We start from the raw sequence: 12213 nt of genomic DNA on the forward strand, positions 1-12213 counted from the left end.
ACGACATGGATCGTGAAAAGACGGCGTTTATTATACCTGATGGGCTCTATCAGGTTAAGGGGATGCCATTCGGCCTATATGCAGTGCTCCCACCACATTCGAACGAATAATGGACTCCCTCCTTCAAGGGGCAAAGTGGTCAATCTGCGTGTGCTACCTCGATGGTGTCATTGTCTTTTTGCCGACTTTTGACACACACCTCGAGCGTCTCTCGAAAGTTCTTTCAGTGCTCTGCAAGGCGAGACTTCAGCTCAATCCGACGAAATGTTACTCCGGCCGCCGGCACCTTACTGTGCACGCACACCTCGTCGCCTCTTCCGGTGTTCGTCCCGATCCGCAGAAAGTTTGCGCGGTCAAGGATGTTCCTGCACAACCGACGTTCGAAGCTTTGCAGGCCTCTGCTCCTACTTCCGCAGATTATTACGAAATTTGTTGACATCGCACGCCCTCTAACGGAACTCCTTAAGAAAGACGCGAATTTTGTCTGGGATCCCGACCAAGTTCGTGCATTCGCTGAGCTGACGGCGCGATTCGCGTCGCTACCGGTTCTCGGCCACTTTGACGTGTCCGCTCCAACGCAGGTTCGCACCGACGCTAGCAGCCACGGTATTGGCGCTGTTTTGGCACAATGACAGCACGGTTGCGACCGTGTCATTGCCTATGCTAGCCGTCTTTTGTCACAAGCCGAACGCAACTGCTCGTACACCGAACGTGAATGCCTCGCCCTCCTTCGGGCTTAGAATGCATCATGTAACCGCTCAAACAACAAAGGACAAAGAAGGAAACACACAGGACAGGCGCGGACACACAGTACATCCGCTCCTGTTCTGTGTGTTTCCTTCTTTGTCCTTTGTTGTTTGAGCGGTTACATGATGCATTCCAATATCGACCACCAACTAGCCCACCTATCCCTGTTAATTATGTTACTCCTTCGGGCAGTGGGTAAAGTTCGCCCCTACTTCTATGGACGGCTTTTCACGGCCGGTCACCACGCCCTATGCTGGATTTCGTCTTTAAACGATACAGCGGGACGTCTCGGTTGGTGGGCTCTACGGCTCCAAGAGTACTCTTACACAGTGACATATAAGGAAAGTCGACTTCATGAGGACGCTGATTTCTTGTCACGTCATCTTGTAGATCCACCAGACCACCCTCAGACAAGCGAATCAACTTGCGTCCTCGTGCTTACCACGTTTGCCGACATCGACGATGAGCAACGACGCGACCCTTACCTGAGAGACATCATTCTCAGCGTGACAGACCTGCCAACTTCCCACTCTTCGCGTATGCTTGTGCTGCAAGATGGCATATTGTACCGTTACACCCTGGCATGCACCCTGATGGCCCTGAACTGCTACTAGTCGTTCCCAAGCATGTGCGTGAGACTGCGCGCAAAGTTGCATGATCTCCCAACCGCTGGTCATCTGGGAGTCTGAAAGACACATGACCGTGTCCGGCGTCGTTTCTTTTAGCCCGGTATTCACCCTTCTGTTTGCCATTACGTCGCCCCCTGTCAATCTTGTCAGCACTGCAAAAAGCCAGCAGCGCTACCAGCTGGCCGTCATCAGACCGTTGAAATACCATATGCGCCATTCTTTCGAGTTGGTCTTGATCTCCTTGGCCATTTGCCTCTATCGCTTAGTGGGAACAAGTGGATAGCAGTTGATAAGGACTACACCACCTGGTACGTGATCACGCGGGCTCTCCCTACCAGTTGCGCAACCGGCGTCGCTGACTTCCTTCTCGACGCAGTGATACTTCACCACGGCGGCCCCCGACAACTCCTTACCGATCGGGCCCGCTACTTTCTCTTACAGGTTGTCCAGGACATCTTGCATACCTGCGCTACAAAGCACAAGTTTACAATGGTGTATCACCCTGAGACCAACGGCCTCACAGAGCGGCTCAATAGAAGTGTCACAGAAATGCTCATCATGTACGTCTCCACCGACCACCCTGACTGGGATGTCGCTCTGCCGTTCATCACCTTCGCCTACAATACGTCACGCCATGATTCTGCTGGTTTCTCTGCATTTTTTCTCTTTTATGGACGAGATCCTATGCTACCGTTTGACACGATCCTTCTAGCGGTTCTCGATACAACGTCAGAATACGCCCGAAATGCCATATCTAGAGCTGTCGAGGCACTTGATATTGCACGCCACCTGCGTCTGATCACTTCCCAAGAAAAGCAACGACGTATATATGACGCTCGTCACTGCGATGCCCAATTTAACCCTGGTGACGTCATGCTTCTTTGGAAACCAGCACGGCGAGTTGGTCTTTGTGAGTAGCTGTTTTCGCCCAACTCAGGCCCATACGGTGTCTTCTGTCAAGTGACACCTCTGCGATGCTATAATAATGCCTGAGTGCTTAGCAAACGCATCTCTACACATGTCTGATATTTTCTTCATTGACAGCTTTAATTTGAACAATTGTTTTCTGCTCTCTTGTTTTCTTCGAAGTATAAGTTCTGCACCGGGCGACACAATGCGGCCAGCCTACAGCTGCGCATAAGGTGGGCTCGAACTGATGTCTTGCATTTGCGCATAATGCCCTTCTATGTGACGTGTGCACATTCGGACGTGTCTCTTGCTGTTTTGAATCTTAAGAGCTATCATTTCAGCTAACGTCAGTCGGAACACTTATAGCCTGTGTAGGCACTGAGTATATCAAAAGGTCTTAAAAGGTTAAAGCATTTTAACCACGGCTTCACAACTCCGCTAGCGTGGCGAAGCCAATCATGACATTCATTTTGTTATAGTTATCTCTATTTGACGTTAGACATAAAACGTATCTCAAGTAGAATACTATGGCCGACGAATTTAGTTTCACGTGGCAGCAGTGAAAGAAAGCATTAGCTGGGCACGTAAACGCCGCAAACTAAGTATTGCGCAAGAGTGGGAATCCGCGCTTGTTGGTTTAGCAACATTGCGATAAGTAAGAGCCCAGGAACAAGGCCACCGAATGAAGAAGCAGCGCACGGGCTGCTTCGTTTCCCATTTCAGGGCTCCTGTTGCTGCGCAGCTCTTTTGTCGAAACGAAGTATGTATGGTTCACTTCATCAACGCAGTTGCCTCTTAGTCACAGGCCTACTTCACTACGCACACCACGTACCCGTCATGGCTTGTTAAGGGCTTTTTTCTCACCAGAATTGTGTGCGATAATTATGTTTGGCGGTTTTCGCGGCTCCGGACGGCCGTTTGTTCACGTGAAAGAAATCAGTAGACTTGTCTCGCCCTTAGCCGATGGTGGCTACCGCGCATCTTCATTGGTACGCGTAAATGAAGACGATAGTTGTGTTTATTAGGATGAAAATAAGCAGAATTGTCGTCGCTGTTTGCCGGAACCGGCTACGACTTCTCAATTGGCTACTGATAAAAGAAGCTTTGTGCCTGTCTTGCGACAGACAGCAAGCTTCATTTATTGGATTACAGTTGGGAGTAGAGGAGAGGGAAGAACATGTTCAGCACGCGGCTTTATTTTCAAAGCATTACCAGGATTATTCAGGACCACAACAACCTTATGTATAGCGTCAAGCCGGTTATATATCTAGAGTGTCTATCTTCCTGTTAAGGCTTTGTCGAATGTTATTTAATTACAATTTTTTCAATGTTTGTAATATTTTCTTATAAAGTAAGCTTTTTCTTTCTTTCAATTCTGTAATTAGATATACTCATTTAATTACTTATTCGTGTGGCCAATACATGTCGTTGGTATGTTCACATGTTTAAATGTACTCAACATCAGCATAAAAAATGTCAGCATCTCTTTGTTTGACAGTTTATTAGCAGGTAAGTGTTGAATATTTCTCACCATTTTTCTAAATGACGTCAGAATAATGCGTAAGCTCATTTTCTGCAGAAAAAAAAGTGCAAATATTGCAACTGCGCATTTTATGCTTGTCCACAAGTAGCGCCGTGTTTTAGACATCGTTGACCATGCACAAGAACACAGTGCAATGCATGTCACCTGAGTGCACTGGGACAACAAAATACGTGTGCTGGCACGTTTGACGGAAAAGCAGTGGCAAAAAATGCCCCTACGCTATAAAACACAGTGAGGACTCCAACCTGGTTACCTCCAGTGATGCCGATACAGACGACGTAGCCCACACACACGCTGACGGAATATTCTGGTTGCAGTGATAATTTTCGATGAATAGTTGCTGGTTGTGGGAATTGCGACTTGCATGGTTTCAAAAATCAATGCACTTACCGGGAGGATACTTCATGCAGTTTCTCTTGGCGATTGCGAGAGTACAGCCACGCGTTATTACCTTCAGGGTTTTCTCCTTTTTTTTTTTTTTTTGCAGGCCGGTGATGGCCGCAATTTGCCAACATACTTTCTAATAGAGCATGCCAAAACACACTAGCAAATTAACTTCGTTTACGATCAAAGAACTGGAGCAATCTTAAGGGGCAGCCCTGAGGTCTTCCGCAATGAAGTTATCTCAGCCACAAATTTGACGGTTACCGTATTAGCCATGTCGTCTTGGCAATGAGCAGAAACAGGTGGGAAGCTATCAGTAAAACCGTTCATTAGCGCTTAACATATTGAAATTAACTTCAGGCAAAAAATTATCGTTGAGGTTAGGCAACCCACGCACCCTTTAAATAGCTAGACGCGGTTGGTAACAATTAAAAAAATATCCAGAGAGTAAAGAACTACGGAAAAGCCCTGGCTGCAGTATTGCCCTACAGGTAATATGACGAAAATGCGATGTGCATACGTGCTTCACATCCGATGAAAAGTGCATGTTTCTGCACGTTCGACACGAAGCCTTATATAAAGCTGGAGGAAGCTCGCTTTCGGGGTTGTGCCCGTTGTTGCCCACTGGCATCACAGCTATTTCAAAGATGCTTCCCCAAATATAATCTCGTTTCGTTGAATATTATTGCTCTCAGCGTGTTTACTATATTTCTAGTGAACATGAAAAACTCAGTGCCCGTCCACTCTATAAAGAAGGACTACCAGCGAAACTGTGTTGGTGGGCCCCTTAATGGCGAACTGCACCTCCACCGCGGATCGGCCCGGAATTGCATTATCCTCGGGATTGGCCTACGTATGGGAGAGTACTTAACACCCGCTTCACCGCCGCCGCGAGTGGGCCCGACATTGCACAATCTTCCGGATCGGTCCATGTAGGGGGAGTACTTAACGCCTGCTTCACCTCCGCCGAGGGTCGGCCAGGTATTGCGCTATCTTCGGTATCGGCCCACGTATTCGGTATCGGCCCACGTGCTTAATGCCTGCGTCACCTCAGCCGCGGGTGGCCTGGCATAGCACTATCTACGGAATCGGCCCACGTTGGGGAGTGTTTCACTCCTGCGTCACCTCTGGCACGGGTGGGCCCAGCATTGCACTATCTTCGGGATTTTTTTTTCTACACGCGGACACGATAGTGCGGAAAGTAGCCCTTAACAGTTTCGCTGTAAAAAAAGCTCGTCATAGATATGAATGCTTGGTCTTAAAACGGCTACAATATTTGCCGAAAGGTCGATGGAAGCAATATGAACAACTTCGCCAATAAGAGGAGTGATCTTAAGGGAACGGGGCCGGGGGGGAGATAACACAGTAACTTCGCTTTAACAGATAATTAGGGTACATTAGTACAGAAACCACTATGTGAGAAGTGCACTTGAGGGCGGAGATGAAGGTGTATGCATCCTTTGTTTACCAATTGTCTAAGTTGGCCATGGAGCTTATTTTTTCTTTATGAAAACCTTTTTCATCAAAAAAGTAAACTACGCATTATAATTGAAAACTTCGCCGCGAACTTTTAGAAATATATTGACGCAGATGCCACAATTTTAGTCAATGAACTATGTTTAAAGATCTGGTTGGGCGCTAGATCGACGACAAATCGAAATGCATAATCTAATAATTGGTAACATTTCCATAATTAAGCTCCTAACCAATTACGTCACTGCACATATTGCAACTGACGAATTTCAGTTGGCGAGTTCGCAAGGGCTGACCACTCGGAACGAATTCTTAGACGACACCAGTGACATTGATTTCAAGGTATTCCTTTCGAAAATGTGCAAGGAAGTACATTGGTGTTTCAGTTCATTTCGTGCTTCAATGCATAAAACCGCGCTTCGTTAAAAAATAGGCCAACAAGTGCACGTTTCCCTCAAGTTTGAGCGCGTCTATATCGAAACCTGTTTCGTCCTCAGGATTCATTTCAAGTGGATATGTCCTGCAAGCTTACCAGCTACAGTTCGTTAATTTGAATATTTCAAGTAAATAGTGAAATCCTAATTAGTAAAGTTCTGCTAAATGATTACTTATATATTTCAATTTACAGTAGAAGTAATATCCACCTCTTCGAACAAACCCGTAAAAGGATTTGAATTGTGCTATCTATACCTCAGGCAAATTCTAAACTTCTGTATATGATAAAAAGGCACCTAGTATATCAAGGTCCCTGCTATTTTCCTCGCTAAAGCATACGCGGCTGGGCGGATGTTACAAGGAAGAACATTTTTAATGCTTTATTTACTTATGTTTACTTTAGGAAGTAGCGAAATTTTGAATTCCTAGCTGAGTAGCATTGAAGTCAGGTATTATTTGGAGAAATCCTGAGACTATAGCACCATTTTCGAGATCTGCCTTCCCAGACCTGCTTGAAAATGCGTCCGCGTTTTACCTAACATAGTCGCGAACTGCTAGGAGGCGAACGATTTGGGAAAGTGGTAACTGGCACACCGATGTGCGTATTCGTAACGCATTTTAAGGACGGTTATCTCGACCGTACTGGTAGTCTTCGGATTTCTTGACCCACATTCACAAAATTTTCTCTGACTAGAATTTGCTTGTAAGCAAAAATGCCCGTCAGTTCCGACGCTGTACTTACTATCAGCGAAGCCGACCGGTCAATGACCAAGTGAAGTTACGAACAAAAAGTTCCGTGTATGCGCCCGTCTTCGGTGTACATAACTTCGCGACTGCCCGACTTTGACTTCGTGACTTCTACGCGTGGGATAAAGTGAATAGATAAGTTCATTAGCAGATTTTAGTTGCCTGAACTAAATATTGTCGAAACATTTCTTGCTCAAAGGTCCGCGTAATCACGTGTTCTCAGCTAAAATATAACAGGTCGTGTTCAAATAAAACTTACTGCATAAAAGAAAAACGGAAACATCTCCTGTCTGATATTTCTGTGCGCCCAAGACTGTCACAGTGGTTGCATAGTCTTCAACAACGTATTTTGTCTCGCGACCGTTTGAATCCATGTCAGAGTGTACGGTAGTGAGTCCGCAACATGGCCGAAAAGCCACGTGAGCTAGAATCGTGGGGCTTCAGCTGGACCTCTTGCAAGCCCTTTCAACAGCAAAGCATAGGCTATATGGTGTTTTTGTGAGTGATATACGTCTAGCTGATGTTTTTAGCATGTACGGCAGTGGGCCAGAAAAATCAGTCACTGAGCAACACGGCTCATTGTTGCATTCACTTGCTGCTTGCTACTCAGTACAACTGTGTGAGTGCAGTTGCATGAATCACGAAGGAAGTAGTGGCCAAATACGCACCACGGAAGCAAATTTCTGTCCTGGCAAGGCAGTTTCCTTTAGAAGCTAAGGGGCCTTCCTAATTTTATTTCATGTGGAACAGGGCAGCCTAAATGAATATCGGCTTATTTGTATATGTTTGTCGGTTTCAGGCAAGACTTTAAGCCTGAGATATGTATTCGCCTTAATGAGAATTCAAGCTTGGGACCTCGAGTATACAAACACGATGATCCACCCCTGCGCTACGCCACCGATGAAAGTGTAAACCTTGCAAAGAGGTACGAGAAGCATTAGTCTCCTTGGCTCCATGGAGTAAACATTAAACTTACCCACACGCAGTTTATGTGAGACAACCCCTTTGAGCAGTTTTGTACCACGCAGTGGCTATTATTCGCAGCCTTTGAAAAATGTGCCACTCCAGTATGCTTATCTTCGGATGGCGACGCTGTGGTGTAGCAGATATGTTCCCAAACGTTTGGACAGTTTAATGGCGGTGAATAGGTAACAGAACAAAATTCTGCAGTCAGAATACAAAAGAAAATATAAAAATACACGCACATTCGACGCCCATCTGGGAATCTATGCACAGCAACAGATGTCACTTGCACGTCTGCTCCTAAGTTTTACGACTATGTTGTTCATGCGATGAGTCTGAAGGGCCCAAAAACGTTATTGCGATCGTTTTCCTGGTGTCCTGAGAGAATAATGCAATGCTCCGAGCTTAACGTTGGAGGTAACGAGGGGAATTCCAGGGTGGCGTGTGGAGCAATTAACATTCAAAACTGTAATTTGACTTCGCACCAACGATGTAACATGCTCAATCTCAGTTCCTTTTCTCTCTCTCTCTCTCTCTCTCTCTCTCTCTCTCTCCGTTTAGTGGTGTTGTAGGAAACACGTAGACAGTTTTCCCGGGTTCTTAGAAGAATCATCGGTGGTGACCAGCGACCTTATATTTAACTAAAATATTTGGAAATGTTATGAGCATTGTACAGCGAAAGTTTAAATTGTATAGGTTCATCAGGGGCTTTGAAATGAACTATTAAATGCTCGGGCTAGGATTCACCTCAATTTGAAAAGAGAATGAGTAAAATTGATCAAGAAGAAACAGGTCAACCTAGAGACAGTAAGGGTAAAAGCAGACACATTCAGCCTGGTACTCGCAAACAAATATGCAGCTTTAGAATAGAGAGATGAAGATGACATTGAGATAATGAATGAAACCATAACTAGGCTGGCTTCAGAGGCAGAAATTGAAGTGGGAGGCAAGGCACCAGAGCAACCAGTAGGCTAGCTCTCCCAAGTAACAAAGGACCTATTAAAGAAACGACAAATAATGAAAGTGTCCAACTCAAGAGATAAGATGAACTGTTAAAACTGATCAACACGGCGAAAATAAGTGATATTCGAAACTATAACGTGAGAAATACTGAAGAAGCCGTAAAAAATGGACGCAGCCTGAAATCATGAGAAGGAAACTTGGCATAGGACAAACCAAGATATATGCAATGAAAGACAAGCAGGGTAATATCATCAGCAATCTCGAAGATATAGTAAAAGAAGCGGAAGAATTCTATACTGACCTGTACAGTATCCGGAGAAGTCAGGATACCTCCATTACAAACAGTAATGAACAGGATACAGAAACTCCTCCTATAACTAGCGATGAGGTCAGAAGGGCCTTGCAAGACATGGAACGAGGAAGAGTGGCAGGAGAAGATGGAATTACACTCGATTTAATCAATGATGCAGGAGACATAATGCGTGGAAAACTGGCGGCTTTATACGAACTGTCTATCGACTGCAAGGGTTCCAGAAAACTGGAAGAATGCACACATATACTAATCCACAAAAAACGGAGACGTCAAAGAATTGAAAAATTATAAGCCCGTTAGCTTACTCCCAGTATCATATAAAATATTTACCAAAATAATCTCCAATAGAATAAGGGCAACACTGGACTTTAGTCAACCGTGGGAACAGGCTGACTTCAGGAAGGGATACTCCACAATGGATCACATTCATATCGTTAATCAGGTTATCGAGAAATCCGCAGAGTACAATAAGCCTCTCTACATGGCTTTCATAGATTACGAAAAGGCATTTGATTCCGTAGAGAAACCCGCAGTCATAAAGCTATTACGTAATCAAGGAGTACAGAACGCTTACCTATATACCTTGGAAAATGTGTACAGAGGTTCCACAGCCACCTTAATTCTACACAAAAAAGCAGGAATATACCTATAAAGAAAGGGGTCAGACAGAGAGACACAATCTCTCCGATGCTATTCACTGCGTGCTTGGAAGAAGTATTCAAGCTATTAAACTGGGAAGACTTAGGAGTAAGGATCGACAGCGAATATCTCAGCAACCTTCAGTTTGCCGATGGCATCGTTCTGTTCAGCAACAATGCAGATGAGTTACAACAAAAGATTGAGGACCCTAACAGAGAGAGTGTAAGAGTAGGGTTGAAGATTAACATGCAGAAGACAAAGATAATGATGAATAGCCGGACAAGGGAACAACAGTTCAAGATCGCCAGTCAGCCTCTAGAGTGTTCGAAGGAGTACGTTTACCTAGGTCAATTAATCGCAAGCAACCCTGATCATGAGAAGGAAATTAATTGAAGAATAAAAATGGGTTGGATCGCATACGGCAGTCATTGTCAGCTCCTGCCTGGAAGCTTACCATTGTCATTGAAAAAGAAAGTGTACAATCAGTGCATTTTGCCAATGCTGACATATGGGGCAGAGACTTGGAGACTGACAAAGAAGCTTTAGAACAAGTTAAGGACCATGCAAAGAGCGATGGAACGAAGATTGCTGCGCATAACGTTAATAGACAGAAAGAGATCGGTTTAGATCAGACAGCAAATAGGTATAGACAGGTCATGTAATGGGCTGATTAGATAACCGTTGGACCATTAGGATTGCCGAGTGTGTATCAAGAGAAGGGAAATGCAGCTGAGGACGGCAGAAGACAAGGTGGAGCGATGGAATTAGGAAATTCGCGGGTGCTAGTTGAAATCGGTTGGCGCAAGACCGGGGTGGACAGCAGTGGACATAAAACATGATGATGATGATGATGATGATGATGATGATGATGATTAAATGCTCGTTTTCATGCCCTTCGAAGGTGTTACACGAAGCGCACATTTAATTGTGCTGTGTCCTGGGTGAACTAAATGTGGCACTGAGACTGAATTTGCACAGAGATTGGGTTATATGTGGCGTGCCTGAGTTAACCAGCAGCCTTGTAAAAAGAAATAATAGTAAGAAGTTCCATGAACGTCCGCGCATGTTCTACGGTTGTTCTACATGTTTCTGGGATTCCTGTCAGCACTTACTGCTTCCATGAGCTCCCATTTTGTAGAAATGGGGGAATGTTAATGGAAATGTAGGTGCGTTCTAAGTTGAACATTTGTGGGTTAAATACGACATTCTGAGATAAATACCGAATAATCTAGCTCTTATTTCTGTGGCAGTGAGTGGGTGCACCGGTAAGAAACAATGCGTATTGCATCTCAGACTCACTCATTTTTGTCAAGACCGCCGTGAAACTTCGTTAAACAAAACCGTGAAGAATTGAGAAACGCTTAAGGTTAACATAAGGTTAACTTAGGTTAACTTAAGGTTAACTTAAGCTTAACTTACGGTTAACCATAAGTTGAACTTAAGGCTAAAATAAGGCGAACCAATCATAACTCTCCCACCCTAGCTTTCACAAAGCTGAAAGCCATTTGTTTCCTAAATATTACCGTTATACAATACATGCACAGAATAAATTTAGCACCTGTCACGGTGGCTTAGTGCTTTGGTGTGGCGCTGCTAAGCACGAGGCCGCCGGATCAAATGCCGGCCGCGGCGGCCGCATTTCCTTGGGGCCGAAATACAAAAACGGCCGTGTTCCGTGCGTTATGGGCATGTTTAAGATCTCGCGGAGGTAAAAATTAATCCGAAGCCTCCTACCACGGCGTGCCTCATAATCAAATCGAGGTTTTGACATGTGAAAGCGCAGAATTCTGTTGAATTCAATCAAATTAGAACATCATATTTTTTTTCGTTTTATTATATTGCAAGAGAACACCTTATTCGTCGTAAGGCTGTTTCTGGAGACATCGCTCTGCCAACATCCTGCGGTGATATAGTTTGCCCACACAGCACCTATATCGAACAGACTCAACAGAAAAATGTTCACGCGCGTTTAACAATATTTCTTTTACGAACTGCTACATGCGCTCAACAAATGGCACTATTCTCACTGTTAAGTTGTGTGCTACTAGCTGTAGTTTAATGAAGTGTGTAATATTATCTAAATTTCAGTTCTTGTTAGGGCACGCGAGATGTGATAGCGCTTCAGTCGTGCAAGGAAAATGGACACTGACAAATGGCATACTTGCTACATTTCAGCCTCGCCCTCAAGGCGTATAACGCACGTTAATAAAGCGCACAGTTGATAGACGAAGACGAGATCGACTTCCGCAACCTAGCCGATGTCTTACGCTGACCCATCAGAGAACCTTCTTCGTCTGACCGCGCTGTTGACAACGCCAACAGACATTCGCTAGCCTCCACCATACTATAAGGACCTCACAAGCTCACCTACCACGTTGCAAGAGATTGCGTGCGAGCTGCACCGAGAAACGAGAAAGCGCACGGACAGCAGATTTGCGGCGAGTGTCTCGTTGCGCCGGTAATGACAC

The sequence above is a fragment of the Dermacentor andersoni genome, chromosome 6 (genome assembly GCF_023375885.2).
Source record: "Dermacentor andersoni chromosome 6, qqDerAnde1_hic_scaffold, whole genome shotgun sequence".
NCBI classification, from domain to species: Eukaryota; Metazoa; Arthropoda; class Arachnida; order Ixodida; family Ixodidae; genus Dermacentor; species Dermacentor andersoni.